Consider the following 25,405-nt stretch of genomic DNA (forward strand, 5'->3'; position numbering starts at 1 on the left):
TGTTGCGACCTAAGGAGGCAGAACACTCCAAACTCTTATGTTTTGGTCCTTGTAACATTGTGGCTCTATCCATGCTTCACCTTGAGTCTTAAGTCCTTCTCCAATTGCCTAAAAATCACAAGCAAAGGAGTTTTGTAAAGACTAACTGATTACAGATCAAGGCAATTACATTAAGGATAAAAATGACTCCTTTTACCCCTTAAACAACAAAAACGAAATGCATGACTCATATAATCAAATGATATAAATGCATGCATAATGGGTAAAAGTGTTGCAAAACGTTAGAAAATGCTTGAAAAAACCATATAAAGATTGGGTTCTATCAATAACCTATATTGGGATGAGGTGTCCAAAGAAAGGATACAATAAATTTAGCAAAACATACTTTACTAAAAAAGAAAATACCGTTTGTTGTTTGAAGTTCTTCCCCAAACATGACTCGACCATTTACCATCAAGCCCTCTATCCTGATATCAGAACCAAATATAAGTTATTAACTTATAACCTAAAATAAAGAAGGAGAAAATAGTTTCATAGCAGAAGGTAACCTGCCTAGAAAATATGGCAGGCCAGGGTGCTTAAGGTAATGTTAGGGTCTTAAACATTTTAGGCAATTTTCAAGTTTAAGAAACAGGACTCCATCAATGTAAGAAAATAATGATGAAGGAACATATAGATGACAAATAGTATACAAAAATTGCTATGTCCTCAGTCCTATTTAAATGCATTTCTTAAAAAAAATGAAAGGGTGGATTCAAGTAAGAGAGAGTACCTCAGGCCTAGGCAGCATTGCTACTTCATCATGACCATAGTCTACAATGGTAACTGTCCCTATCCTACTCCTCCTAGATTCAACAGACACTACTTGTTGATCCTGCTGTGAAACCAACATATCAACCAAAGGCTATGGTGGCATTAAAGTCCCAAATTTACTCTTCTCTGGGGTCATCCCATCATTTTCAGTCAGTAAAGTAGCCTCATTAGCAGAATCAGGGATCATCATCATCTCAGCATTAGGCTGTAGATTTTCCTCTGCAATCCTCGGATCCCTACCATCCTATTCTTATGGCTTTCCTCCCTCCATTCCTCCTTCAACATCCTCCATCTCATTATCTTCTTTATCATTGTACATAGACAACAAAGCAATACCCTCGGATTGCTTCTCTTTGGATGCCATGATGCTAGGGTTCCAATGAATAATCTAAAAGGTTGATCAAATAGAAAAGTATTGTACGTAGAAAGAATCGAGTGCAAATTCCAGTAAAATACTACTCCCTCCGTCCCTTATTATAAGATCCAATTTTTTGAATAGGTTTGTCCCTTTTTATAAGATCTCTTTTGAGTTTGTCTGAATATTTAATGCATTATTATCTATTTTACCCCTAGTTTAATACATTTTCTTTTTTCGTTTATCTCACTATTACTCTATCACATCTACCCACTTATATATAGGGATATATTTGGAAAAAAATTTGCATTTGCTATATATTAATTGCTTTAACTAATTTTAATTGTTTTCTTAACCACGTAATTTAGTTAAAAGGATCTTGTAATAAGGGACGAAGTAGAAAGTGTTAATGCATTTAAGGCAGAAAAGAACAAAAATCTTCATATTTAAATTTTAGTAAACATAGAATCATAGTTGCTTGGGTTCTCTCATTGCCAGCTCTCCTGTTTGCAGCTCACATTCAGCCTAAAATGACGCCGACCATGCAAAAGGAAGAATCTCGGCACCAGTCAGTGCAATAATGATTAATAAGCCACTCTAGAAAATCTGATTTCCTATTTTGAAGAATTTGTTGAAGAAATCGAGTATTGTGCTGCAAAATGGAGAAGGGAGTTAGTTTTAGTTTGCAAGTATACTGATAAGGAAAAAAAGGTGGAAAGAATATTCAAAAAAAAGTCAAACTTTCAAATATGGGAATCTATACAACATAACTGGCAAGTGCATACAGCATGTTAGCATAAAGAACAAATCCTAATTACTTGATCAGCTTAGCCCGCGAGCACATAGAAGTGGGTCATGGACTTGGAGGTTTATACAACTTTAACTTGGTAGGCTCAAGACAATATAGACTCTAAACCAGAATTAGCTGATATCTTCGCTTAGTTGCATTGATTTTAAAAGTAATATCACAAGCCTGGAGCCTTTAGATGTGTGGCCGCGATCATGTTTAAAAAATGGATGAGAATTTCATATACTACTGGTGAAGTTCCTTATTTAAGTTTGATAATATACATATGCTTAACTTTTATAGACTATAAGATCCCAACAAGTAAGAACATCAATGTTTAAAACGTTGCCGACGCAACAACTTCCAAAAATATGGTTTAAAATTCAAATTCTTCCAACACATTGTTCTAATAAATGTGAATAGAAAAACAAAACGAGGAAATAAATAAAACACTTAAGAAGGTTGAATACTTACAGATCTTTTAAACTTTCGAATTCTCTAAGCTCAAGATGCTTCCAGGTTTTTTTCCCCCTTTTTGGACTATACCCACTCGCGGCACAACTTAAGTGAAATGATCTCAAGCATCAGATCAAATAACAGCGACAAGAATAGAGAGGGAAAACCCGTGATAAGAACCTATTAGTGAATCAGCTCGGATAACCCGCCAGCAAGACGTTTCTAGAGAGGGAGAAGAAAAGAAGCCACTATCGTCGAGAGAGCCAAGAGAGAAGAATCACAAAGAAACTGATAGAGTTGAACAGACAGACTTGATTTTTACACTACTTGAACAGCTATGATCTACCATAAATTAAAGGGAAAATTTCACTGTAGGACCACAGAAGGCAATTTATATCAGTCAAGGACCAAAACTTTCTGAAATTTCACTACAGGACCAAGGGACCAAATTGAAATTAAAATTTAGAATGAGATTACAATAATACCCCTCCTTTTTATTTTATTAAAAATAATATTTACCGGAGTTATTGTTCCCGGCCACCGGAGGTCGGAGGTCCGGCCACCGGAGCTCAGGTGGCTGCCGTCGGGGTCCAACCACCGGTGGCCAGAACAATAACTCCGGCCGGACCTCCAGTGGCAGGAGTTTTTTTTTTTGTTTTAAAACAAAGTGGCCAAGGGAGGTTTGAACCCATGATCCCTTGGCACACCAAAAGACTTATAACCACCAAGCCAAGCAACCCATTCAATCATAAAATGCAAATAAAACTATATATAACAAAACAACACAACTGTCTAAATATAAGTAAACAAGTGAAATTAGACGATTTACAAGTTGAATTCAGCAATTTACAACAAAAATTAGGCAATTTACAAATAACATAATAGAAGTCATAACCCAAAATACAAGTATTTAAGTGCAAATGAGCAAGTAAAATTTGAAGATTTACAACAAAATTTTATGGATTTACAACCCAAATTTGGGAAACACAAGAAAATTCACAGCCCAAAATGCAAGTATTCGACAATTTCACTTGCTCATTTGCACTTAAACACTTGCATTTGGGGTTATGACTTCTATTATGTTATTTATAAATTACCTAATTTTTGTTGTAAATTGTTGAATTCCACTTGTAAATCGTCTAATTTCACTTGTTCACTTACACTCAAACACTTACATTTTGGTTGTGAATTCTCTTGCGTTTGCCAAATTTGGGTTGTAAATCCATAAACTTTTGTTGTAAATCTTCAGATTTCACTTGCTCATTTACACTTAAACACTTGTATTTGGGGTTATGACTTCTATTATGTTATTTGTAAATTGCCTAATTTTTGTTGTAAATTGCTGAATTCCACTTGTAAATCGTCTAATTTCACTTGTTCACTTACACTCAAACACTTACATTTTGGGTTGTGAATTCTCTTGCGTTTGTCAAATTTGGGTTGTAAATCTATAAACTTTTGTTGTAAATCTTCAAATTTCACTTGCTCATTTGCACTTAAACACTTGCATTTGGGCTTATGACTTCTATTATGTTATTTGTAAATTGCCTAATTTTTGTTGCAAATTGCTGAATTTACTTATAAATCATCTAATTTCACTTGTTCACTTACACTCAAACACTTACATTTTAGATTGTGAATTCTCTTGTGTTTACCAAATTTGGGTTGTAAATCCATAAACTTTTATTGTAAATCTTCAAATTTCACTTGCTCATTTGCACTTAAACACTTGCATTTTGGGTTATGACTTATATTATGTTATTTGTAAATTGCCTAATTTTTGTTGCAAATTGCTGAATTTAACTTATAAATCATCTAATTTCACTTGTTCACTTATATTTGGACAGTTGCGTTTGTTTTGTTATATATAGTTTTATTTGCATCTTATGATTGAATGGGTTGCTTGGCTTGGTGGTTACAAGTCTTTTGGTATGCCAAGGGATCATGGGTTCAAACCCTCCCTTGGCCACTTTGTTTCAAACAAAAAAAACTCCGGCCACCGGAGATCCGGCCGGAGTTACTGTTCCGGCCACCGGTGGTCGGACCCTGGCGGCAGCCACCTGAGCTCCGGTGGCCGGAACAGTAACTCCGGTAAATATTTATTTTTTAATAAAATAAAAAGGGAGAGGTATTATTGTAATCTCACTCTAAATTTTAATTTCAATTTGGTCCCTTGGTCCTGCAGTGAAATTTCAGAAAGTTTTGGTCCTTGACTGATATAAATTGCCTTCTGCGGTCTTACAGTGAAATTTTCCCTAAATTAAATGGTGTAGTTAAACTGATTAAATTTTTTAATTATGAATTTAATTTAATTTTATATTTAAAATAAGAAGAAAAAATTGCTGAAAAAGCATCAATTACAAAATTTATTGCTTGAAAACTGACTAAGGACTGTCCTTGAGGGGTATTTAAAAAAATGAAAAATAAAAATTTAGTTCAAGTTTTTTATATCTATTACGTCAAATTCTCTAATTACAAATGACTATGTGTTTTTTTTTTTATTTCATATGGAGAACTTGATATAATTAATATAAAAAAATTGATACAAGTGTTGTCCTAAAAAATTAATTTCCCCATTTTTTGTTTATAATATTTAATATTTACTTAATGTAGTGTTAATTTTAGGTTAAGCGCTATTTTCATCTCAAAACTGTTCCAAATTTTTGCCCCTAAAATATTTATAAAAGAGTATCTAGAGACATAAATTACAATAATGTAAAGCAATTGACATTTTTTAATTTTTTTTATTGAAATATAGTGCATCATGTTTAAGGTGTTACAATTGGATTACGGTCTTATATTTAAGATCAAAATAAAAGTTAAACAGGGTTTTATATTAAGGACTAAAGATAGAATTATTAATAATCCATCCACCTAGCCAGCTTAAAATATGGCTTATTATTGGCTTCAGACTCATTCTACTATTCACAAGTCGGATTAGATACTCCTTGGGCTTTGTCTTAGCCAGTTAATTAGGGACTGTTTGGATGGAAATCAAACCATTGTTTTTAAAGTGCTTTTATAGTTTACAAAGTAAATATACGGAAAAATTTACCTCGTTTTACAGAAAAATACTTTTCAAAACCATTTTTGATAGTTGCTAAACACCCCTTAATCTCTCACATTGAGCTTTGAAAAAGGTAGATAGTGGTACCTAATTTGAAAACCTGTCGGGTCTCCTTTCTATTGTTAGCAAGGAATGAAAAATCAGACCAGACCGGTCGATTTAGGCCGGAAACCGGCCAACCGGCCCGTTGTCCGGTCCGGTTTGCCATTTTAACCGGGAAGTAATCAACCCGGTATAAATCGGATTAACTCGGTGTGAATCAGAAGGAACCGGGCAACCCACTAGATTGAGTGGGTTGGCTGGTTCACTTTTTTCAAAATGAAGACGAAGGTGTACTAGGGAAAGGAAGAAGAAAAGAGAGGGAAAAGCGAGGAAAAATAATGGAAAATTTAAAAAGATACCATAAAATAGAGGAAGTAATGAGCAGTAACGAGGAAGTTGAGACTCAAGCTGCAAAATAGGAGGAGAGGGGAGGAGGAGAAGGCATTCGCAGATCCGACCAGACGAAAATGGCGTGGCTCAAGTTGCAGAAGCTCACTGCTAGCTTGTTGAATCGCCGTGGAGCCAAGGTTTGGTTGGATTAGATAAAAAGTCAATAATAAAAGTGGAAGAGGCTGTTATTTTTAACGCAATATTTGATATTAAAATAGAATAAAAAAATGAAAAGAAGGGATAGTAAACAAGACGTGTTGCATTCAATGTATCAGCTTTTTTTCTTTGCATTTATGCTAACTGACAATGTGTTGCAGTGATCTAGGATTTTTTTCCTCTCTTTTCTTTTTATTTTCCTGACCTTGCTTGTATCGTGTTATGTAAATAATAAAATATTTAAAATACACAGCATATAACCCTGATTTTTAATGTTGTATTTAAATTAAATTTTTAGGTATTATAATTCATAAAAGTTATTTCTTAATTATTTTTTATTAAATTCTATTATTTTAATATGAACAGTCTGACTCCGGTTCGACCCCGGTCAGACCATTAACCCTTAACCCACTATCTCGACCGGTTTAGCATCCAGTCTGGTTTTTTGTTCTTTGATTGTTAGAGGCTGTTTCACCTTCACAATTTAAAATCCTACTTTACCCCGATCTCATCAGCCTCCTCTCTGCTTCATCCCTGCTCTCTTTTTCTTCCCTCTTCCCTGAGGCCCTTTGCTCTCTTGTGTTATTATCCTCTTTCTCCCTCTCTTGTTCGAACCTGGATCTTCTCAACAGCCCTCAGAAGCTTAAAATCACATCCATTCAATTGATCTTGGTGCTCAAAATTGGGACACATCATCTAGCTTCTATAATTGCATCTTTACATTTGGCTTCCTTATAATCTCAACTGTATGTTTATTTTCAGCTTTCAGCCAAATCCCTGGCCATCTGAGAAGGCAGTGCTCGATGCCTTTAGACCTGCTTGATGATGACAGCTCGTGCTCATCGGAAACTACAGTCGGATACTGTGGCTTTACGCAAAACAACCTCATCATTTCATTTCCGCCAAGTCCCTAAAGCTTATGGGTGTGTACTCATTCTTCCTCAATCTCATCTATTGTCAAATGAGAATAGTTTTGGGCTTCTATTGATGCTTTGATCTAGGTATTAAAATCTGAAAATAGAAAGCTCATACGGGTCTGGATGTAGTTTATAATCATCTTTGGTATTCATAATCCCATGCTTTCCTGTTTTGATGCTTTTTTTTTCTGGTTAGAGATAATTATATAACAAGCAAAATGCCAAATCTAATCTTTCATATTCAAGTTTTTTTTCACCAAATCATTTCCCACATCCACAGCTTCTATAGAATTGTCATGACCAATATTTATTGGAATTTTTATTTTTATAAACCTGAATAATAGGAAACATTAATGCCTAAATACCTTTTACTCTGACTTTTTTCTTCTTATGGGAGAATTACATTATTGATCTTTCTTATGGGTATTCATCTAAGTTCCCTCATCATTTGTCTTATTCACTCCCCAATTAGAGAGAAATTTCCTCCTTGAAAGGAATTCGAAGACTTCCTATGAGATTTCATTGCAGATTTGTAGAGTGGACAAAGATCTTTCTTCTAACTGTGTCATGTATTCTTATCGAGAAACAACTTTCCATTTAAGTTATTAGATTGCTGCCACATCTCCATTTGGAGTAGCCTTTTTGCTATTCTTTGGTGCCTTTGGTAGAGCAAGTATTTAATTAGAGTAAATTGTTAACAGATTTTACAAAGAAATTTTTTTGCATGGGGTTTGTTAATGCAATAAGAGATAATTTTATAAATACTTAATTCACTGGTAAGAGAAATGGGATATTGGATGTACATTCTGAATTTTTTCAAGATTTTAAAAATTCATCCAAAACCCAGCTTTTGATTCCTTACGCACCCCACATCCTCCAGTTCTTAGATAGCATCTACATGGAAAAAGACATGTGAGAAATATAAAGCACGTTATATATATATATTCTTAGATTTGTATGTTTTAGTGAGACCAATGTGTTTAATGAAGCAGGAATGAAGTAGCGATAAAAACTACAATTGGGGTCCTTGGAGATTTAGCATGTTATACATTCCCTTCATATCATGTGGAGTGCAGAAAAATGTTATAAATGTCCTCATGAGATGCATAATGAGCAAAACAGAATTTGTTGTTATATTGTACTATCAAGATACAACTTTCTTCCAAATTTAACAAAATAAAACTAACCACCATATGGAACTAGCCATCATGATGAACAAAAAAAAATTTGAATTCATATGGAGCATGCTGCCATGTCATTCAAAATAGGACTTGTTAGATTCACTATCAAAAAAGAATTTGGTGGACTAAATGACCGAATTGCTAGAATTTGAATTGTCATTATAGGTAGTGGCTGCCTTGTTCTCCATGGTTACTAAACATTGTTGAAGCTATAAAAGATGGACCTTCATTTTGTAGTAATTGATTGGAAATTATTGAAGTTTTACAAGATGGACCATCACCAACTAGGGACTGATTGGACATTGTTGATGCTATTATAGTACAAGGACCTTCACCTAACAAGAAGGAAGGACGAAGAATAGTCTAGATGTTAGTATAGGGTCATAAAAAGTTGTATATTTGATTCACTGGAAATTGTACTGGAGAGTGTAGTTGTATTTAGTATCTTGGTGTAATATACACATTGATTTTAATAAAAGTGATATTTTTCCCTTAACTTGTGCATATTTCTATCTTTTTTTTTGGTACCTAACAACAAAAATTCTTCTTCTTCTAATGCTTCAAGTGATGGTGTTAGACACTCTAATGGAGCCTATAAATTACAAAGAAAAAAACATATTATTAACACAAAAAAGCATTATATATCTAACTTATTGATACACACTAACAAAACAAGTTACAAAAGACATCTATATTTTGATATAGAAACTTACTATCAGCATATTGGTGAATGACTGTACTTGAGGTAGAACTTGTAGTGTTGGAGGTATAGAACATGAAATTGGACAATCTGATTGCTTACTTCTTACCTCAGTTGGGGACCTATTTATTTTTCCAAGACGCTCATGGAAATTCTTAAATCTTTTCTTCCTCTTAGTTCCCTCTCTCTTTTTAATTCCCTTTGGCTCTTTATACTGTAACTCCATCTTCTTTTTTTCTTGGTTTCCCCCTTCTTTCCTACTTTTATCTTCTTCTTGTTTGTTGCCATCATTTGAATTCCTCAGCCTTGAATGAAAATCTCTTGCTTTTTTATGAAGTTCTATGATAGAGTTGTGCACAAAAGCAGAAGTCTTTGGACAGTCAAACATTTCAGCTACTAATTGTATCATCATATGACATAATTGTCAATATGTTTGTGTGCTTTGAAGCTTATGATCCACTTGTATTTTATTTCCTTTAATATCATGTATTACCCCGTCTCTTGCATCTTTAGTCCACCTTTTCAAATTATATTTTTCTGGAAGTTTCCTCACTTCATTTGCCTCGTATATTTTTAAAGCATGACAACATAATATCCTGATGGATTCGAAATGCCTACAATTACACCAGATAGAATCATCCTTCATATCAAATGTCAATGTCCACTTTTTGTTTTCATTAATCATGGTCTCAGTGTATATGAACAATAGACCTTTTTCATCTTGACAGGAGATACATGTGGCAAAAAAGAGATCAACCTGTTCTTGGAACAATTCTAATACCGAGGCAGTGTAGATCTCAACAACTTGTCTTAGGATAGGTGAACTTTGGACTATCAGTCATGGTTTTTTCTCTCTTGCTTCAAACTCACATTTCATCTCATTGTACCTCTTATCTGCAACAACGTGCTCAAAACTTTTGAAGAATTCATTAATATCAACACTTGGATCTGTAATACTCTTAATGTCAGCATTAATAGTTTCACTTCTTTGTGCACTACGCATACCAAGAGTGAGAGAGTAGTTCATATAACACCATGCCTATTTCTCTTTGATTTCATATATGGACTTCACCCATTTGCTGTCTTCCAAATTGTATGATGATATTAGAGAAGCCCATGTTTCTTCAAATTGTGATTGATCATCAACAGCAAACATACACTTCTTGAAGTCACGCAAAATATGTGAACCACCCTTCATTTTATCTCCTAAATGTTTTATCCCATTTTGTTCAATATGCCATTTGCATAATGCATGCTTCACTTCAGGAATAACTTCACATAGTGCTCTTGCCATTGCTTGATCTTGATCAGTAAAAACTGTTGCAAGTCTCTTTTGCTTGTTTGCTTTCAAGAAAGTTTCAAACAACCACTTGAATGATTCTGTGGTTTCATCATATAACAAAGCTGCCCCAAAAATTACAACTCCTCTGTACTGATTATGTCCTGAAAATATAGCAAGAGGCCTATGATTGTTGTTTGTGCAGTATGTAGTGTCTAATGAAATAACATCTCCAAAGTAAGCATAATCTACAAGAATACGAGCATCAGCCCAAAAAATATTTGTAATTTTATCTTCCACATCAAGCTGGTATGAATGATAAAATGAAGGGTTCTTAATAATTTGTTCTTCAAAATAATTCAATAAGCATCGAACTTCCCTATTCACTAGGCTTCTTTGTCCTTTAGTCTTCAAATAATTTTTCATATCAATTCAAGTGAGACCAAGATTAGCTCGCCCACTTGCTTGCTTACTCATGAAGCCATAAGTTGCTTTTTGTTTAAGTCCGGCATCTTTAGCCAAATCAATCTCATCTGCTTGAGCATTACTTATTTTTTTGTTGAGACCTCATCATATGCATTGTCTCTTGAAGATGTAACGGGTGGTTATGCTCTTCTATAAAGCTGATAATCTTGAACTTACCTTCCACTAATTTAACTGTCATTCCAGCTTTACAATCGGTCTTGCTCTTAGGATGATGGTTAGTGGCTGAAGTGTACCTTTTATCTGGTTTTCGTTTACCCTCTTTTGAATATGCATATCTATAACCAATAATTGTCTTTTTATCTTTCTTATTCTTTGTCAACCCATTTTTCCTTGCACTAAAACCTGCTCTACAAGTATATTCATTCCAAAACCTCCATGCCTCCTCTAGATTATCAAATTCTTTTCCTAATCCAAGAGCCAAATCAGTTTCCATATATTGAGACCTGTAAAATAAAATTATGTAGGACACATAATAGAATCTTATTTAAAAATAAGAACTTACAGAAATTAAAAAAAAAAAAACAGAGCAAAACTTAGACACAAAAAACTACATTTAAATGGTGAACTAAAAGATGTCTATGCTTTTTTGTAAACGCTTGTACATGGAACTGACCATATGATTATTCATGCAACACACACATGCCAGCATTAACTTGAAGGAACATTCTAAATAAATAAAAACTTAAATATGGATGAAGCTATTATACTTCCCGACAAAACTAAAGAGTAAAAAATAAGAATGAGATATACAAGTTTCGTGGTATTGCACTGTCAAATTTTTTTAACCCATAACTTCATTTCCTTTTAAAATCAAGAATGACATTGGCTATGAAAAAAATCCGAAAAAGATACCATCTTTCATGAAAACAAATTGTTATTTTCATCTTATTTTGCCTCTTGGAATGAAAACTCTGATTGTTGAACCCCTCTCCTCAGAATCGGTAACTCCTCCACTTGGACTACCTTTAAAAAGTTAAAAAGAGTCTTGCCAATTGCAGAAACAGTCAACTGGGATAGCTAGTGGCCATGGAATCAGATCATCCAAGTATATCTATTTCATAGCAGAAGAGCCATTTTACTTGCTACTTGCACGAAGTGTTCCCGCCAAACTCAGCTTACAGAATTTCGAAAGGCTCTTGGTTTAAAGGAATCAAACATGGATGGCTAGGATTATAATGATATAGACAGCTGAGATGCTATTTTAAATACCCCATGACATGTTTGATTTCTGACTGTTAAGATTAAATGAACGGATGTGATTTTAAGCTTCTGAGAGCTGTTGAGAATAAGGACGCTGAGAAGATCCGGATCCCTCTTGTCCTTACCTCACCACACCTCATATTCAAAGTTCAAAATCTTTCTCCCCAAAAGGAGAAAGTGATATTAATTGGTACCTATGTGTTGACGGGGAATCGAGATGCCAACTATGAAAGCAACAGAGAGGGAACAAGATGAAATTTTCTGGTCTTTTCTTAGCAGTGAACCCATCTTCCCCAGAATACTAAAGAGGTTTGTAATCTTCATTCTTTCCTTTGCTTCTCTTCTCTCCCCGTTTTCCTTTGCATTCTCTCATGGGCTTCTTCTTCTTTAGAGTCTTCTTCATAATCGCTGATGAATCTCTTCTCTCCCCCTGTTCCTCTTCATCTTTTTTGGCTTTCTCTCACTGTCACCCCTTGTCTCTACATTCAAGATGATATCTGATAGATCCACGTTCCATTTAATCTTCTACCTCTTCATTTTTGTCTTTGATTCAGATTTCCCTTTTTCTTCTTTTTGTAGTGTATGATTCATCTAGGTTGAAGATGAATGGTTTTGGTCTAATTATTTTAATAGATGATTCTGGTCTTGGATTTAATGGTTTCGTGGGTAGGCAGCTGTCTTTATCAATTTTAGAAAGGAATCGATGATTAGCTTTGTTAGGCGAGGGTGCGACAAAGGAGAGGAACTAGCAAGGTAGAGAAAGGAGGCATATTTGAAGTGAGACAAATCCCTATATTAGGCTTTCTCTGATTGTTATTTTTGAAGTATATATTAATCATTGTATGGTTAGTGATCTTCAAGCATTAATCATTGTGATTGGAATCATTCCCGTCTTTTATGCCTTTTCTTGATATCTGCCATATCATATGTACTACTATATGTATGTTTCATTTTTTTTTTCCTACATTACTTTATCTATTTCCTTACCCGGTAATTATTTGCGCCTTACATGTGTTCGCTAATCATCCTCACTTTTGGGGTTTGATTTTCCCCTCTTGGTTCTGCAAGGTAGGGGCAGTCAAATCAAGAATTCAGAATTCTATAGCTTGGTGACCATTGTCACCATGACAGAGCCACTAGCTTACTGCCAAAGCTTCAAGGTACCATCTTCAATATTGTTCTTCGCCCTGTTTGTGGTTTGTCTGGAATTTGTTTCTCCTTAGTGTAAATGGGGCTTCTTGTGAATTTGTTATTATATGGATCTGTGACATTTTTCTCCATGTTTATGTTTGTTTCCTTGGAGTGATAGGTCAAAAGGGGAAGAATGGAAAATAAAAACTTTTCAACTTCTCCATGCTTAAGCTAATGTGTATGCAAATTAATTTGATAAGGTGACATGCTTTGGCTGGATGTTGAAGCTCCTTTTATGTGTAGGGTGCATGATGCACAAATAAATAATTCATATATTGATTTGCATTCGGGAGGGTTCTGGATAATTTTCAAGTACTCTGTTGTTGTCAAATACACCAACAAACAGCCAAACTCATGTAATTACTAATATACTCAAACAACAATCACCCGACTAATAAGAAACACGCATAAAACCCTTGAACAGACTAATCTCCATCTAACCCAAGTTTCTTAATTATAATATTTTTTTAAACACATTCTCTTACACGAGTTCAAGGAAGTTACAAGACGCCATTTAGTGAAAAGGTTTCTCATCTTATTAATTAATATACCAATATATATATATTTATATATATCATATCTGTAGAGCTATTGCAAGATTCATAGCGCAAATCATTCTTCATATAAAATTGATTTACACATAAGCCTTGTCCAGTAGCACTCTCCCATCCCACCTTTCACAAACGAAGCATTGTTACATTCTATGGGTGCTATGGGTTCCTACAGAGTTGATTTGTAGGCACCCCTACAAGTTTCATGTTTAAGGAAGCAAATCGAGTTTTCCTTTTGAAAGTTCTAGCTAATATCATTTAACAGTCTTCTCATAGAACTTTTTCTTTTGCTATATCATTTTGGTATATATATATATATAGAATTAACTCTTTCTCTTTACATGTGTAGGTAGCCTTTTCAATTGCAAAATTGGTGGCGTTGGTTCCTGCAGAGTTTATTAGTAGGTACTCTGTTCCGCTACAAGTTTCACATTGAAGGAAACAAATTGAGTCAGCCTTTTGAAAGCTCAGTATCAAATTTCAGTTAAAACAGTCTTTTTTAACTTGGACAATACTATTTATGACAAATCATGTCTCAGCTTTAGTTAAAGACTACTGCACAGTGAAAAAAGTAGCAAAGCTCTGTGCGTGGTTAGGAAATCAAGCTACGCATTACTGATCCTTGCTATATGCCAACGCGACTCTCCAGGAATGCATGGTCACCATCATTTCAAAAGAACGTTTTTAATTACAATAATCATAGGGATACTGACCTACTAAAATTTATACTGTGTGTTTTGTCTATTTTATTATTTTTAGATCTTCATTTTGCTTTATAATTTAGAGATGCTTCTCAATCTGCCGGATTTGCATTGGGTGCTCATCAGATTTGGACCGTCCAGATCTGATCTGGATGGTCCAGATTTAATTTTAGTTTTAATTTTATTTTTTTAAAATAATTATTTTAATAGGTATAGGATAAAAAATAAAAATAATTTCTTAACTATCATTCTTTAAAAATATAATTTTTTTATTTTTAAATAATTATTTAAAAATATTAAATCTGGACTGTCCAGATTAGATCTGGACGGCCCAGATTGCTCATTAGGTGATGAGCACCCGATGCTCATCACCTGATGACCACTGAATGCGGACGCGAATAATTATGCCGAAGTCCCTTATTTTGCTCTGTTTGTAGAAAATCAGTATATAGATATTACTGTTCAGTTTGTAGAAAATTGAGAATGCTGTCCGTATTCAGATGTCATTGGCTCATCCCTTTAGTGACAAGTTTAACTGCTAAAAGTTTGGTGAGTATTGTGTTTTTGAAGATAAATGATTGCAAAAGGATGAAAGAAATTGTAATGAATAAGACTAGTGAAGATGTAGAAGGTAGAATCACATTCAACCATAGAGAATTGGACTTACTGATATGTCAAGCTTGAAGATGTTTTCTTCACGAAGTCGCGTCTTCGAATTCCCAGAATTAAAAGTGATACAAATAAATAGACATCCTAAAATGAAGAAGTTTTGTCTAGGGGTATTGAAAACACCAAAGTTGTCTAAAGTGAAAATAGAAGAGCATGAGATGGAATGGAAGGAATAAAAGAGGCCTTAACAAAACGGTAGAAATGCTATCCACAGCAAATGCATGATATAACCACGCTAACAAATATTGTTTCGAAAAATTTATACTTAATTATAAGGAAATAGAGAATTGATTATATTGTGCTTATGCCAATGTCGTCTTTCTTCAAAATTACATATTTTCAGGCTAACCAATACTATGATTTGGTATTGCAGGATAGTGTTAGCTGTTAATATCTAGAAGGATGAGTCCATCATCCATGTTATCATTTTCAGGTTGGTCAGTTTTATGATATTTTTCTGCTTATTGTCTACGTTTTTCTCTAGTAGTTATTATGAAATCAACAATAGCCCCATATATGAAGGGAGGAAGCATTAAAAAACCTGCATCTTTTTTTTTAAAAAAAAATTATTTGTATCTTTTTGCTATATTTGTCCGTGCTTTCCTACCGCTGAAATAGTAGTTGCTATAATATCAACAAATGCTACATATATTAAGGGATGAAACAGATAACTCTTTTATATATGTCAATTTTTCTTTGTTTTTTTTTTTTTGTTGACACATTGGCTGCAATATGATTATGCTACTATATATGATAACATGGATACACTCAAAATATAAACATGCCTTTTTACTTTCCTTTCTTGATCAATGCAGGTATACGTTGTTGGCGATGATGTTGACACTTGATGAAGGATGTGGACAGACGTTTGTGCAATGATGCTTTTGTTGAATTCTCAAATGATATGTTTTAGTAGTTATATATGTTCCATTATATTTGATAATAAATGAGGCTCCGTTTTTATCATAAACAATATTCCCAGTTTCCTACCAATAAATTGGCTGATCAATGGCTTGGTCATGGTCGAAACTCTATCCTTAAAGCGTGGCTTGCTTTATTATGTACTATGACTCCAATGTATTAAGGACTCAGAAAATTGGTGTGTTGTGATTGTAAAGTTTTTATTCAACAACTGTGTGGTTTTTATTAAATAATTGTCTAAGGTGCGTCCAGTATACTTGTGTTGTAATTATTTCGAGTTTATATTAAATTTCCTACTTGACAAAATTAAGTTGTTAATCATAGATGAAGTATTGATGCCGCTATATGTTGAAGGTTGACATGTTTTGCTGACTATACGTACAGAGAAAATTATATTCAAGGACCAAATTAACAAAATTTTTATCCCTTAATAAGGGTCTCGAACATGTAAAATCATTATGAAGGTACATGACCTTGTTTGTAAAATTATGTATGAAGACCAAATCCTTGTGTTAAAAAATGGAAGTGGTAGATATCCATAAGAAAATTCTTGACGAGGTACGAGTGTTAAATAATGAAAGCTAGAATTATAATTTTTTTGTTGTTAGAGTTGAATAGTAAATAGAATTGGTATACTTGCCAATTTTCCTCAAAGTTATTTCTACAATAGCGTTAGAATCTGGTGAAGAGTGAAGCACGACCCGTTGCCTTCTCCTCCGATCACTTCCTGTGAATGCTTTAGAAGAGAGAGCAAGGAAGAACACACACACACACACACACACACATGTATATATGACAACTTTTCACTTACATAGGAGCAAGATTCACACGATGAATTGTTAGTAGTCAAAATGCTCCTTTTTCGAATGAAAAAATGGGTGATTACAGAGTAAATGATGAGGTATTTCTGAATTGAGTCTTTCTGAAAATTGCCTTAATTCGTTACTTCACAAATAAGACAATTCTCAATTTTGTGAATGATAACATTGTCTTCTTAATTAGGTTTTTAAGATATAGACATTTCTCAATCAATCCCTTCCCAAATATAAATATAATTAGTGGTCCATCACATAATGTGTCCATCTGAATTTGATAGAAAAACAGATATTCGATGATAGATTTAATTAAAGAAACCAAATTGAGATATTATCATAATCGAGAAGCACTTTAGGCACAAGGCGAGGACTGAATTGAAAGACAAACAGGGAGATGGATCTAACATACTGAAAATATAATAGCGGTAATCCGGTACCATTGCCCGATAACTTGCTTCTGGGTTGCTTTATTTATCATAGGAACTGGCAGAGACATGAATTCGAAGAAGCATTTTGGTTTCTGGAAATCCAACATTCAAGTGAACCCAACCAGGAATTATAGGAAGCAGGTACAAAGCCGACCTTAGCAACTAAGGCTAGTGAGACGATCACCACTTTCACCAACACAGGTGTTGATCATGAGGGTGAGTTTCTGGAGTTTGATTTCCCTCATTGGGTTCGAGCACTTCTTTTCCGAAGCCCACATAGACATTCATATAAATAAACATATTCACAAATCACTGGATTTACAGGAGAAGTGTAACGTTACGACGTTGCAGAGGAAAGAACAGATGAGAGGAGGGAAGGTTGAAACTTGAAAGCGATACGACGGAGTGCCACCGAACGGAGAGGCTGATATATAGATAGACGCATGCATGCATGTATCTATGGTTGCTGCTTGGGCTTCGGCAAGGGCCATGAATCTAACGAAAAGACTATAATGCTCCCGCTTGACGTTGGTAGCTGCTGAAACACAAAACACAAAAAATCTTTCCGTTGCCGGGAATCCAACCCGGGTCTCTCGGGTAAGAGCCGAGTATCCTAAGTCCTAACCGACTAGACTACAACAGATAACTTATATAGTTTTAAGATTTAATAATAACTAGGTCTGATATACTAACGAAGCATATAATTACATGCTAAGTAGCTAACCCACGCAATGTGAGTCCAGGTTTTTTTTTTTTGGTATACAAGAAGGCAAAAAGCCTAAAAGAGAAAACTAACTAGTAGGGGATTGAAATCCCAATAGATCTTTCTGCACTAGAGTCCTCAAGTTAGGAGAAGCTGTGTCATAGATGGCCGTGCTAGTAAACCCCATCTTGGCCAGAGCATCTGCAATGATATTACACTTCCTAGGAGCATATTGGAGATGAACTTCTGTCAGTAAAGAAAGCAACCTCTTTACCTCTAGCAAAGTTGTCGAGCAAGTTGTAGAGTGAGAACTCCAATTGGTGAGGGAGTGAATTAAATTCTGGTTATCAGATTCCACTACAAGATTGTTGAATCACATTTGAATTGCTAGATTGAAACCCTTTAACATTCCCCATTCCTCAGCTTCGTGGGGAGAACAGACACCAAGATAACAAGAAAATCCCACAACCCAAGTGCCATCATGATCTCGGATAAGGCCCCCACAAGCTGCCAACTGAGATGAGTTGGACTTTGCACCGTCAAAGTTTAGCTTGAAAAGTGTGCGTGGCGGCGGCTGCCAATGTATCTTATTGGGGGTGTTAATACCAGGCTGATTCTTGACGACTCTTTTACCAGCAAAGGAGGACCACATATTGAGAACAAACAAAGCAGGATTGCGTGGCTTACGAAAAGCATTGTTGAAAATAAATTCATTCCTCCACTGCCAAAGCTTCCATATGGCTACTCCCCACATAATATTCCATTCTACGTCCAGACCATTGCCAAAGTTATTTCTTAGATTCATAGCAACCCAATCAGTAAGAGCAACCGAAAAAAATCGTTGATGGGCAGTAGGTTTTAGTATAGCAAGCCATAGTTTTCTTGCATAACTAGAATCTCTTAAAACATGGAGAGTATTTTCAACCTCATTTTGGCACCAATCACAATTAGAAGAACATTGTGACCACTTGCTCCTCCACAGATTAGTAGGCAGCCGATTATGAAACACTAACCACATAAACAATCTCTCAGCTCCACTCCACTTCCATATAAGGTTGTAGGTAGCATTATAAAAAATTGGGTTAGTCTTTTCAACCATATTATAAGCACTTCTTATAGAAAATTGACCATGACTTGTTTCACTCCACACCATAACATCATTGCCAAAATTAGCCATTGGAGGAATAACAGCTAACAGCAAAGAAATTACCTCATTATTCACCAAACCCTTTAGTTTATCAAGGTCCCACGTACCATTAAGTACCCAGTTAGCAACAGTTGAATGTTGCTCAGTTTTTGTAAGCAGTCTTGAGCAAAAATCTTTGATTCTTTTCCCATTGGGAAGCCAGCAGTCATCAAAAAAATTGACATTCAGTCCGTTCCTTATCCTCCATCTAGTTCCAGCTTCCACAATATCCCTTTGTTGACAGATAAATTTCCATAACTGTGAATCCCCCCTTTTGGCAGTAAGAAGATTGTCTTCATTATGCAGCATATATTTATTCTATAGCACCTCTGCCCATATGCCTTTTGATCTAGTAATAAGCTTCCACGCTAATTTTGCACCACAAGCTCTATTAACTGAATGTAACTTTCTAAAGCCAAGCCCTCCATAGTCCCTAGGCTGTGTTATTTTTCCCATCCAATTTGATGAAAACCTATTCCATTATCCTTGCATCCCCAAATAAAATTCCTTTGAAGTTTTTCCACTTCATTGCAAATTGAAATAGGAATTTTGGCAACTTGCATAGGGTATAATGGTATTGTACTAAGAACAGATTTTGCTAAAACCACTCTCCCACTGGTAGGCAAGCTATTCGTCTTCCAAACAGCAAGCTTGGATTTGACTCTATCAATGATGTACTTGAATTTTTCTGTTGGTTTCTTTTTTCTAGTTAGCGGAAAGCCCAAATAAGTACCAATTTCTTCTGAAATTTTCATTCCCACGCATCTTTTGATTCTTCCTCTTATTTCAGGTTTGACATTCCTTGATAAAAAAATTGATGATTTATCTTTGTTCACCTTTTCTCCAAAAGCTTTACAAAAAATATCAAGGCAATTCAACATTACAGCAACCTGGTCATCTGTAGCCTCTCCAAAAAGAAGCAAGTCATCCGCAAACATTAAATGAGAAATCAAGGGGCGTTTCTTAGAAGCATAGATAGGTTTCCATTTGCCCTCAATCACTGCATCTGAGATTAGATGGGATAATTTATCCATACAAAGCACAAATAAATAAGGAGAGATGGGGTCACCTTGACGTAGACCTTGCTGAGGGAAAAAGAAATCAGTTTGCAACCCATTCCAAAGAACATTATAAGAGACAGTGGTCACACAAGACATGATAAGATGAATAAAATTTGTTTCCAGCCCCACTTCTTGAAGAACTTTGTGAACAAACTCCCATTTAATGTGGTCATAAGCTTTCTCAAGATCAATCTTCATAGCTACAAAACCTTTTCTCCCTCTAACTTTGTTCATTAAATGCATTATTTCCTGTCCTACTATTATATTATCCTGAATTTGTCTTCCCGGAATAAAGCTAGATTGAAAAGGGGAAATTAGACTATCCATAATTCCTCTTAATCGTTGTGTGATAATCTTTGTGAGACATTTATAATGAGTAGTGCAAAGAGCTATCGGCTGGAAGTGGTTGACCAATTCAGGGCTTTCTCTCTTTGGGATGAGAGAAATAAGAGTTTTATTGGCCTCCATAATAGAAACTGACCCTGTAAAAAAGCCTTTCACAAATCTAATCAGACAATCCTTCACAGTCTTCCAGTTAGCTTGAAAAAAGATAGGTGCATACCCATCGTATCCAGGAGCTTTGTAAGGACCCATTGCATGAATAGCATTATGGATCTCTTCATCAGAAGGAATAGAAGCCAAATAAAAATTCTGTAAAACATCCATTTTTGGAAAAGAAGAATGGGTAATAAGATCAATTGAATTGACCAATTCTTCACTGTAAAGAGACTTAAAAAAGAGAACTACCATCTGCTTGAGAGCTTGTTCATCATCAACCCATATGCCAGAATTTTTTTTTAGAGCTAGAACTCTATTCTTCCATCTTCTAAAGGTGGTTTTAAGATGATAATATCGAGTGTTTCTATCACCTTTAGATATCCATTCCGACCTTGATTTCTAAAACCATTTAATCTCCTCCTTTGTAAGAATTTCCTCAAGCTTTTTGAAGTTCCAACTCTAAATTATATAAAAATCGAGAGAAAGGATAGGCATAGGAATTTTGAATACCATCAAGCCTTGCTAGAATTTTTTTTTTCCTTTTCTCAATTAACCCAAACACTTCCTTGTTCCATATAGAAACAGAATTTGTAAATTGCTGCAAATTCATCTCAAGGTCCTCATTATTGCTCCAATTGTCAGATAAGAAATTATGAAAACAATCATGGTGGAGCCACATAATTAGATTTATAGAGAGTGGGTTGTGATCAGAAAAATTTGTTCTAGGCAGTACTCTAACCATACAGTCCGGGAATGCAGTAAAGAAATTAGAATTAGCAAGAGCTCGATCTAACCTCTCATAAAGTCTAGCATACCCATTTAGAAGAGGTCCCTTCCAAGTGAATTTAGGACCTGAAGCACCCAAATCGGACAACCCAGCTTCTGCAACTTGATCTTGAAACCATTTGATGGGCTGAGAATTCCCCCCAGCTCCACCAACACGTTCTGAATTAGAGGAGATATCATTAAAATCTCCAAAAACTAACCATGGTTCCATCGAGTCCAGAGAAAGAAGCTTGATTTTGTTCCAAAGAACTTCTCTAAAATTTGAGTGGGGAAGCGCATACACAGCGGTGCATAGAAAAGAGGGGAGATCAGGAAAAATACACCTGACGTGAATGAATTGTCGATTTTTCTCTAACACTGAACATTAACTTCACTGCTTTTCTAAATAGCAACGATACCTCCAGACCTGCCTTCACTAGGAATTAAACGCAGAGAGTCATAGCCCATCGTAAAAATCTGCCTAAACTTTGCTTCATTGTTACTTTTTGTTTCAGCTAGAAACAGTAATACAGGCTTAGGCCGAGACAAAACAGCTTTCAAATTTTTAACAAGCCCAGTTCCACAGGCCCCTCTAACATTTCAAAAAAATATTTTATTCATAGATAAAATATAATAAAATTAAAACCAACCCATTCGAGTGGGTATTCACCTCCATATTATCAAGCATTGGGCTTTCATCTACGGGCCCAAATTGGGAATAACTTGGATCCCCTTCATTCATCACTTGTTCTCTAGGGTCACGAGGACTAGAAGGCCGAGCAACTAAATGTGTTGTCTTGGGAATAAAACCCTTCTCTACATTATCCTTGTTGCTGTCGTCACTCTCATCCCCCACTGTGAGGTACAACACCTTATCATGTCTAGAGTGGTCCCCCATCATTTCCCTTGATCTTTTCTCTGCCTTTCTCATTTTTTCCTCTGCTCTCACAGGTTCAATGCGCACTATTTGTCTTTCCATATTTTCTCTTGTCCCCACCTTGTTGTTGCCATTATTTCTCTTTTTCGCTCTGCTCTGACGCATCTTTATACGTTGGTGGAAATCATTTTCCCACTGGTGTGTGGGAGCAGCAGGTAGTGGAGCTTCCAAGGGTGAATCATTTGGCACAACTTCTTCCATGTCAGCCAACACTGTAAATCTGGAGCTAGTATTCTCTCGTTTTGAGGTATATTCTGCATCTTTGTTTTTTCTTGGCCTACGCTGTTTTTGCACCACTTTCCACATGTCCACATTTGTTTTATCTTGGACACTTGTGTGCTCCTCCACCTTCGATCCGTCATTAATGCCATTATCTTTATGCACTACATTATCAACATCTTGATTAACATGAATTTCCTCATTAGCATGTTTTTAAGGACAAACTTCTGCACGATGCCCATAAATGCCACAATTAGTGCATAAGTTATGCAAGCCTTCATACTCCACATAGTAATCTTGTTCATCCAATTTGAACCCAGACATAAGCTGCTTACCAAGGTCAATTAATACACAAATTCTAGTATAATGCCCTCTTAAGTGATCAGTGGTATTAAGATCAATCTTCAATGTCTTTCCAATTCGGTTTCCAATGAAGGTTAAAGCCTCCTCATCATAGTACTCCAAAAAAAATTTCTGGCATTCAAACCCATACAGCAACCTTATCTATGGTGGCTTGTGCTGGTTTGAAGTTTGGTTCCCATGGCCTGACTGTGAGGTAGTAGTTATAAATCATCCAAGGACCTCCTGTGAGAGCTTGATAGAAATCTTCTTTATTGGAAAATTTGACTACAAAATAGCCATATCCAATGTTAATCAGTTTCGTGATTCCTTTCTTTGCCTACATGGATTGCACCCTTTTTTCTAAAGCTTTGTATCCTATGTTTCTTCCCAGTAGTTTAACAATAACAGCTCTGTTCCATGCTCGGTATAGACGCTTTTTCATCGTTCCAGAAAACTCAAAAGTTGGAAAGTTTCTTCTGGGGTCTTCTTTAACAACGCAAACCGGTTCCTTATTTTCTAAACCCTATGATTTAGGACAATGCAGCAAGAAATCATCATCGGATTCAAATCCTTTATTACTATCTTCGTCCATTTGTTCTTCATTCCTAGTAATACCCTTCAGCTTCTCAGCAAAGGAAGGTTTACTAGTAGCTCCTGTTTGTGCCTTTTCTCCAAGTTGTGGCCAGTAACCTTGAAGCATGTTTTCTTCAACTCCTTGTTTCCTTTGCTTAATCTTTTTTGAGCTTCAGTTCAGCAGGTCGTCCTCCTCCTTAGAAGGAGGAATTTCAGAAGTATTTCCACGAGAGAGCGAGAGAGCCATCTAACTCGTGCTCCTTTTACAAAAGATTGTACTATTAAAATTTTAATCCAACAATAGCGAAGCGAAAAAGAGGACAGGAGAAAGGATCCACTTTCAAAAGGGTAACAAATGCATATACGGCAATGTGAGTCCAAGTTGTGTAACAAGAAGTCTTCTCTCAGTCTTCTCCTAAACTTAATACCTAACGTTTGGCAGCCCACACGATACTTTTGTCACTTCCAGAATCCATACTCCACACGCCATTTTATATCATCTTCATGAATACTTTCAGGATAAAAATATGTTTAGTCTTAGAATCTTTATTATTTCAGAATTATAAAGAAAATAATCGTACAAGAAAATTATTACTCCCTCCATTCCTTTTTATAAGATACAATTGTTGGGTATACTTTGTTTCGTTTCATGAGAGACTCTTAGAGGTTATTTCCAAATTAATTTGTAAACTTTCAATTTTACCCTCATTTAATTACATATTTTCTTTTTTCTAAGATAACTTTCTCTTTCTCTGTTATACATTCTCTCTCCACTACATATTATCTCTTCCACATAAATGAGGGTATTTTTGAAAAAAAAAAATTTATTTTTTACATATTTATTGTACTCAACTAATTTTAACTAACTTTTCAAATAATGGGATTTGGTTAATTATATCTTATAAAAAGGAATGGAGGGAGTAGGATGTAAAAGTATGATCTTTTAACTTTAAAAAATATAATTTAGTTCATTTAATCCTAATATCATTAACATAAAATGATAACAATTGAAATAATCTAATACTAATATATTAAGTTTAATTTTCAAGACAACTATGATTGTTACAAAAACTCATCATTTTAAGCCTAACAATTTTAAGATTAGAAGACTAATTGTATATATTTTTGTATATCTTACCATAAACTTGCGTTAGTAAATGTTAATATTATTAATTAGTTGGTGTTTGTCTCAATAAATAAAAATCTACAAATTATAATGGATAAGATTATCTCTAGGAAAAAAAAAGCAAAAAAAAAAAATAAACAGAGAGAGAGAGATAAGATTATCATATGGCCGGTACGTGGCTCCAAATTAATTCATATAATTACTCGAATATGGGATGGCAGTGAAAACAAGGGTTGTTATCATCCTGTTCCCTTTTTCATTCAGTATTGTTTTTCTTTTCGCCTACTTCAATAATTCTCTTCGGCGAAAATTCAAAGTTGCCCCGCGCAGCTAATTGGACTAAAAAGAAACCACACAACAAAGTAGTGCCCCAGGCTTATTAGTTTTCCCTCCCCCCCCCCCCAACTGATTTTCTAAATTTTACAAGTTTTTTTATTTTTTACCATTAAATTATGTTTCTATGCATTATTTTTCCCTTGATAAATACATAAAGAGGTCATCACGTAGAATGACAAGTAAGTACTTCATAAAAAGCTAATGTTAACATTAAAAAAAAAAACTAAATATGAGGAATATGAACATGAGGAATTTGAAATTTTGAGAAGTGATATTAATTAACTTGTATAAGGTCATAAATTGTCATGCATTATCCCAATAATATAAACCCTACAGCATTGATCAAATTGCGTTGACTTGAATCCTTATCTAAACCAGAGAATTTGCAACCACTCGTCCCAAATAAAGCTTCAGATCTTCTATTTCTTCTTCGTTTTGTTTTTCATAGTTTCACAAATCTCCTACTTTATCCCTTCTCTGCTTTCTATTGCTTTCTTGGCTTCTTCTTTTACTTCATCATCTCCGCAATTCCCTTTTTCTTATATATTTTCACT

At 35.0% G+C, this 25,405-nt stretch overlaps 1 non-coding gene across 1 annotated transcript; it reads right to left on the reverse strand.

Annotated features, from left to right (window-relative positions):
* Positions 1-17,668: 17,668 nt before the first annotated feature.
* On the reverse strand, positions 17,669-17,748 carry TRNAK-CUU (transfer RNA lysine (anticodon CUU)). Its single transcript has one exon. It is a non-coding gene; the product is annotated as a tRNA-Lys (tRNA).
* Positions 17,749-25,405: the final 7,657 nt, after the last annotated feature.

This window comes from Neltuma alba, unplaced genomic scaffold (genome assembly GCF_004799145.2).
Source record: "Neltuma alba isolate B1F8T4 unplaced genomic scaffold, ASM479914v2 tig00007112_pilon, whole genome shotgun sequence".
NCBI lineage: Eukaryota > Viridiplantae > Streptophyta > Magnoliopsida > Fabales > Fabaceae > Neltuma > Neltuma alba.